This window comes from Clupea harengus, chromosome 16 (assembly GCF_900700415.2).
Source record: "Clupea harengus chromosome 16, Ch_v2.0.2, whole genome shotgun sequence".
Lineage (NCBI taxonomy): Eukaryota > Metazoa > Chordata > Actinopteri > Clupeiformes > Clupeidae > Clupea > Clupea harengus.
Window position 1 is genome coordinate 20,288,531 of NC_045167.1, and position 7,500 is coordinate 20,296,030.

At 45.3% G+C, this 7,500-nt stretch overlaps 1 protein-coding gene across 8 annotated transcripts in view; it reads left to right on the forward strand.

Annotated features, from left to right (window-relative positions):
* Positions 1–7,500, forward strand: part of dock9b (dedicator of cytokinesis 9b) — a 90,794-nt gene that overhangs the window by 19,410 nt on the left and 63,884 nt on the right. Inside the window, exon 1 of one of the 8 annotated variants that reach the window (XM_031583078.2) lies at positions 7,234–7,500. This exon is cut by the window's right edge and continues 292 nt beyond it. The exons of the other annotated variants lie outside the window; for them this stretch is intronic. The gene's annotated coding sequence lies outside the window, so the exon portion shown is untranslated. Of the gene's footprint in view, positions 1–7,233 lie in introns of those variants that run through there. 8 annotated transcript variants of the gene reach the window in all.

Sequence of the window (7,500 nt, forward strand, 5' to 3'; positions counted from 1 at the left end):
TCTCACACACACACACACACACACCCAGACCCTCTCTCTCACACACACACACACACACACACACACACACACACCCAGACCCTCTTTCTCACACACACACACACACCCAGACCCTCTCTCTCTCACACACACACACATGTACACACACACCCGGACCCTCTCTCTCACACACACACACACACACACACACACACACACCCAGACCCTCTCTCTCACACACACACACACACACACACACACACACCCAGACCCTCTTTCTCACACACACACACACACACACCCAGACCCTCTCTCTCTCACACACACACACATGTACACACACACCCGGACCCTCTCTCTCACACACACACACACACACACACACACACACACACACACATACCCTCTCACACACACACACACACACAGACCCTCTCTCTTTCACACACACGCACACACACACACACACACACACACACACACACACCTCGTAGGGCTGAACAAGAATGCTTTCCTGTAGTCCAGCAGATGAGTTACGGCTGTGTATTCACTTATCCTAGCCAGCCCCACCCACATACAAACGCACATGTGAAGGCATGAGATCATAGCTTTGACATTCTCCTCTCCTCTATCCTCTTCCACTCTTTTGTTTTCCTCCTCTCCTCTCTCCTCTTCCACTCTCTTGCTTTCCTCCTCTCCTTTATTGTTATTATCTGTGTTTGTTCTTCGCTTCACATGTTGAGTCTATGATGAGAGTTGATCTTTGTTTGCCTTGTTAAAGGCCCGGCTAATAATCATTTGGTTTATATTGATCACTTTGCTACTAGTTGCCACGAAAGTGATTAATAAGTCCGTGGAGCTGCTCTCTCTCTTTATTTCAGTAACTGTATCAGGAAAGCTTCATTTTGTTCTTGCTTAGGCTTGTCGCGTCCTGGGCTTGCCTAGGGGTATTCATACTTAACCGCGATTCTTGGACGTCACATTTATACCCGTTCCTTTCTAACAACAATAATAATAATAAGCTGAGAGGAAGGAGTACAGCTTGGAGATTTAGGATAATAGTTTCCTGTTCTTAATGGGGATGTTCTGTACTGACATAGTAGTATCACTCTATCCCTATTTACTCTCCACGGATGCTCCAGGGACCTTTGGTGGAGAGTCGGCCCAGCTGTGGAGGGGGGTTTTGGGGGTAGGTGGGTTAGTCCGCTGGGTGTTTGTGTTGAGTCGTGGCCCCTACCCTGGCTCAGTGCCCCGGCCCTCCTCTCTCCCAAATATTACATCAGTGTGCGCTCTTACGCAATACTCTCAAGCCAGTGTTACCGCCTCAAGCTGGGGAGGGGGCCCTGTGTGTGTGTGTGCGTGCGTGCGTGCGTGCGTGTGTGAGAGGTTTCTCCTCTGTCCACTCTCTCTTTCTCTAACACGTGCGCTCATGTCATTTACATACAATCGTAGTTCAAGTAAATCCTCCTACTGTAACCCAGAAAACTTACACATTCTCTCTCACACACACACACACACACACACACACACACACACACACACACACACACTCTCTCTCTCTCACACACACAGCATTTCCACAGTTCAGTGCAGTGCCCAGGCACGCTGTCATTTAGTGAGTGCCTTTGTTTCCAGAGTGACAGCTCGGGTTGGTGTGCGTGTGTGTGCGTATGTGTGTGTGTGTGTGTGTGTGATGTGGATGATCTCATCCATTGCCATACAATGGCTCATGATGTTAGAGGGATGACATGAGAGGCATCAGCACGGCACTGCAAAACATGAACCCAGGGGCAACTAAGAAATCAACGCAAGATTTGACAAAGAGATAAGGGCACATTAGAAATATAGCATACTTCTCACACTTCAATACTATAAATATGTTTTTGGTTCGATAGAAGATCAACTGTTTGCTGATTTCTCTTTGTGATTCCCGAGCTCTGAGAAGGAATGTTCAGTTTTCTGGAGCCAGCCTTTCTCTATGGGTGGAACTCTTCTTTTGTGTGAAAGACATCAGGCTCAGGCTGACCTGTTCCTAGCTAAGCAGATTTGACATATCCTAGGTCCAAATGTTGTTTTTATGTAGGATTAAGAAAGTCAAGTCACCCATCCATTTTGTAATGTAATCATAATTGTATTCACATTGTCTGTGTTTGGATATTTCATTCTTCTATCTATATGTTTTTTGTTTCAGTATTAAAGTTTACTGAGATGGGTATGAATTAGACTCATTCATAATTTAACCTCATTGCAGTATGAGACAATGACCCATGTAGAGAATTCACATCGGAAACACTTTTACTTTTTGATGAAAGTCTTGGGGTATTTTTAGGAATTTCAGAGGAAGGATCTTTAATTATTCAATGATCTTTTCAATGTCGCTACTTTGTCTTGCACTACAGCAAGTCTGACGACCAAACGTGTCATGTCGTTGCATGATGGCGCTGACTGACTCACCTTCACCCCCCCGACCTACCTGAGTGACATCACCAGTACCCCTGTATTCCCATCAGTCTCTTTGTGGTTAACATGGCAGCCACGCTGACCTCTCTGAGTGTGAAGAAGCAAGCGCAAGCGTGTTAATAATTAAACGCTGACTAATAAGGAGCCCGACGCCTCGTCCGCGTTCTCGCTCCGCCGCCTCATTAGAGGGGCTTTCATCTGAGGCCCTGCGCTGACGCTGAGTCGGTCCAATTAGCCTCTCAGTGGTCGTCCTGCCGTAATGAGGAGCTGTCACTGCTGACAACGCCCAGAGAGCTGGAAGAAGTGTGTGTGTGTGTGTGTGTGTGTGTGTGTGTGTGTGTGTGTGTGTGTGTGTGTGTGTGTGTGTGTGTGTGTGTGTGTGTGTGTGTGTGTGTGTGTGTGTGTGTGTGTGTGTGTGTGTGTAGGACGGGCGATAGAGGAGAGGGTGACAAGGTCAAGTGATGGATGGATGGATAGAAGTATGATTTGTTTGATTGGGAGCGAATGAGAGTGAGTGAGTGAGTGAATGAAAGAATGAGTGAATGAATGAGACTCACTGAAGGAGAAGGTAGGGTCTATGTGTGAACAGTTTGGGTGTGGCAAGTTTATTTGCATCTCCTTACTCATAGGTGGCTCAGACAGTAAGATGTAAAGATGTTGGAAGCGTTTCTTGGAATGTCTGCAAGTGACCAGATGAATGAGTGAGTCACCACATGAATCAGTGACCCTGAGAGAAAGAGCACCGAGAAAGATGCCTGAAGCATGACTTCATATCTGAGTCTGTGGTTTAGACAGAGTGAGAGAAATCGAAAGGATGAATGTGGGATAGATACACAGAAGAACCAGCAGGTATCTGTATGAACAGATTAAGGCGTGGCATGATAGTGTGAAGTAGAACATTCTGGAACTGCTGCAGCATTCACTTCTTGTTATTCCTTCTATCTTTCATATACAGCTCGAAGTCACGCACACGCACACGCACACGCACACACAGACGCACACACACACGCACGCACGCACACTCAATCTGTGTGGAATGAATGAGGGTGCCAACTCTTCAGAGCAGAGAAGAACACTCTTTGAAGTTCTTTCCATCAAAATGTACCTGTTCTCTGTTCCAATCATCTGGCTTGTTTTCCATCTCTCGTTTCTTTTGTTCTGTCCATGTTGTCCTGTTCTCTCTCTCTGTCTTTGTCCGAGAGAGAGCGAGTGTGTGTGTATTTATGTGTTCTTGTCTATGCACTCTCATCGCTCCAGAGAGTGTGTTGGGAAACCTACTTGAGATTTATGTTTGTGTGTGTGAGAGTCAGTGTGTGTGTTTGCCCACCAATTAAGTGGTTGATGGTCGACATGGCCGTGTGCGTTGTTTACTGTAGTTGTGTGTTGTTTACTGCAGTTGTTTTTGAATGGAGGGCTATTGTTTCTGAGCACAGGGGTCAAACTATGTTGTGTCAAATGCATGTTGGTGTGGAAATATGTACATTTGCATGTCTCTGTTGGGGTCTGTGTGTTTTTGTATTTAGACATATGCAAAGGTTTATCCATGCGGCTGGTGTTGTACCTAACTATACAGTTCTTTGCATGTGCAACCCTCACAGCTCCTGTGTGTGTGTGTGTGTGTGTGTGTGTGTGTGTGTGTGTGTGTGTGTGTGTGTGTGTGTGTGTGTGTGTGTGTAATACAGAGAGGCAACTCTACACACAGGTGGTATCATTAAAGTACCAGCTGTGATCTTGGCAGCAACCACAGGCTCCACTCACCCTAGTAAGCAGGCACAACCCAGGGGAGGCACGCCCACACACACACACACACACACACGCTTACACACACACACACACACTCACACACACACACGCTTACACACACACACACACACACACACACACACACACACACACACACACACACACACACACACACTCACCGCACACCTAGCGCAGAGGTACCCACGAGGGGATCAGGGCTCCTGCAAGGCCACCTTTTTCCCTCCAGCAGATGGTTGAGAGACTGGAAGGGTCAGGGAGATTGGCCTGTCTTGTTACAAAGTCAGCAAAGGGCTGATTAGGTTGGACTTAACTCAGAAAACAGCTCTGTCCCAAAGAGCCTGCGCTTGCAGTTAGTGTAATTGTGCTTTTTGTGATTAGCACAATCATTGATGTTATAGCTCAGGGCTACAAGGGTAATCAATGTATTTGATCAAGGGTAGGCAGCGGTTCTGTTTATGAAATCAGCCGCGTGTCCGAGGCCCGACATGTCAGAAGTTCTGAATTTGGATTTTAGTCCAATCGTCAAAACACTAAATGATGAATGATGTAAGTTAAAACAACAGAGATATGCATAAAGACATGCCATAGGCTATGTTAACATGCATCTGACCTGCCCTGAATACTGAATACAGAATAATAACTTTCATGCATCTGGAAGAGAGAAAGAGAGCATACCTAGTCATACCTAGTCCTATTATCTGGGTGCTGGGTATTGAGTCAGAGATATACACAGTCTTGTTTTTTATCTCTGCTCTGTCTGTTGAAAATATGAAATATCATGAAATATAATTCTTCTCTTGGAAATAACAAAGAGACCAGAGAGTGGCAGACAGAGGGAACGTCTGAATGTCTACTGACCTTTCAGGAAATCACTGTCGGGCGGTGGGGGTGGTGTTGACAAACAGCGGGGAACATTCTAGATCCCCAAAGGCATGGAGGAGATAAGGAGAGTGTGTGTGTGTGTGTGTGTGTGTGTGTGTGTGTGTGTGTGTGTGTGTGTGTGTGTATGTAAGTGTATGTGTACTTGTGTTTGTTTTTATCATCCACTTGGCATAAGCTTGCTGTGCGCAAAAAAGGACATGACTTTGCCAAACTTCCAAGTGGCTCATAAATCCTATGCACCCCAAAACCAAGATAAAAGGGAATTAAAAAAGGGCAGAACAACTCAAAATGTCAAGTTATGGAAATGTTTCTCAAAGAAATAATGAAAAAAATCCAGCTATATCTTTGTGGTGGGCATAGCGCACTCAATAAACCCTGCAAGCGATGTGATCAAAAGGAATTTCAAGGCATACCACTGACAACTTCTCAGTGGAAAAAGCAGAGCAGACTCCAGTCACACAGCCAGATGTATTATGGGAAACCATTTAGGTGTGTCTGTTCACACTCCTTCATAAGACGCAGATGAGAGTGAACGGCCAGAAATGGCTTTCCCGGATCCATCTTCCAGAGTGCCTAGCAGTCCAGTTTTAAAGGCTGTAAGACGAATAGCTTCCAATGAAACGTGAAGGAACACTTCTTCCACGAAGCAGCGTTGCAAGCTGGAATTTCTGGTACATTCTCAGATATTTTTATTTTATGGAGGAGGGAATTTAGTAATGCTATAAATATCATTAAAACTAGCAGGCTCATATGGATTAGCCTCTAGTGTGTAGTTGGCTGCTGTGTGTTAGCGCTGATGAGCTATGTTAACTAGCTTGGCCAATGTGTCAACGCTGCATTGTTGTGGTAAACACAGCCCTGGTGACATCCTGCAAATCAAGCTCTTTTCCTCCTCTCCTCTCTTCCTTTATCCTGTCCTTCTTCTCTGCGTTTCTGTCCTCCAGTCTGTCTACTAGGGGTGGGAATCTCTTGGCACCTCACGATTCGATTCGATTCCGATTCAGAGGTCAACGATTCGATTCTAAACCGATTCTCGATTCTAAACCGATTCTCGATTCTAAACCGATTATCGATTATCAATTCTAAACCGATAAAACGATTATCGATGCATCTCAATTTTTAAAACATTTGAGTTTGCTATTTAGAGTCTCAAATCACTTCCTACTTTGTGTTTAATAAAAAAATAGATCTGTTGATTTATCAGAGAAAAAGTTTTTCCTTGTCACAATTATGACTTTCTATGAACAATGCAATAATCGATGCAGCTTGCATTTCAACACAAAATGAATGTGTAAAAAAAAAAAATAAAAAAAAAATATATTTTTTTTAAATTTTTTTTTTTTTTTTTTTTAAATCGATTATGAACTTTTCTGAATCGAGACAGAATCGTTCTAAAGAGAATCGAGAAAAATCGATTTTTTCCCCCACCCCTACTGTCTACCCTAGTTATTCTCCCTTTCATCATGTACTCCTATCTTCTCTTCTCCTCTCCTCTTTGCTCTTCTCTTCTATTCTCATCTGTCTCCTTTCCTCTCCTCTCCTCTCCTCTCCTCTCCTCTGTGTCGTGTCTTCTCCTCTCCTCTCCTCTCCTCTCTTATCTTCTATTCTCTTCCCTTAACTTCACTTCTCTTCTCTTCTCCTCTCCTCTTTGCTCTGATCTTCTCACTGTTCCCCTGATCTGCTCTCTTCTCCTCTCCTCTATGTGATCTCTTCTCTTCTCCTCTCCTCTTCTTTCACTCCTCTCTTCTCCTCTCCTCTCCTCTCACTCCTCTCTTCTCCTCTCCTCTCCTCCTCTGTGTTTTGTCCTTCTATTCCTCTTTCCCTCTGGGAGCAGCAGGTGGACTGACTGTCTGCATAAATGGAGGATGTTGGAAAGACAGAGGAGACCCGACTTAAACCGAAAGACTCACAGTCTGATGAACACACACACACACACACACACACACACACACATACATACACAAACAGCAGACTCCCGCCTTCTCGGACACACACACACACACACACACACACTCACCCACACCCACTAACCTCCCCTCCAGCTTGGAACAGCTGTGTGTAGGAGGGGCCTGCTTATCCCACAGAGTGACAGTGTGTGTGTGCATGAGAAACAGAAACACAGAGAGAGGGGGAGACAGAGAGAGAGAGAGAGGAGGGGCTGGAGCGCAGCGTTGGGATTGAGGCAGCTCTCTCCAGAGTGAAACTTTTAGAGAGAGAGAAACAGGGAGAGAGAAAGAGAGAGAGAGAGGGGGAGGAAGAGGGAGAGAAGTTCCTCCGGGCATGTAGGCTTCTGCTCAGCCCCATTACTAAAGCTGCTGACTTCTCCTGCAACAAGGCACAAGCCAGGGGACTTAGACACAGAAGGACCACTCAGTTTGACTACAGTGTTTGACTACACTAATAACTTTGGCCCAG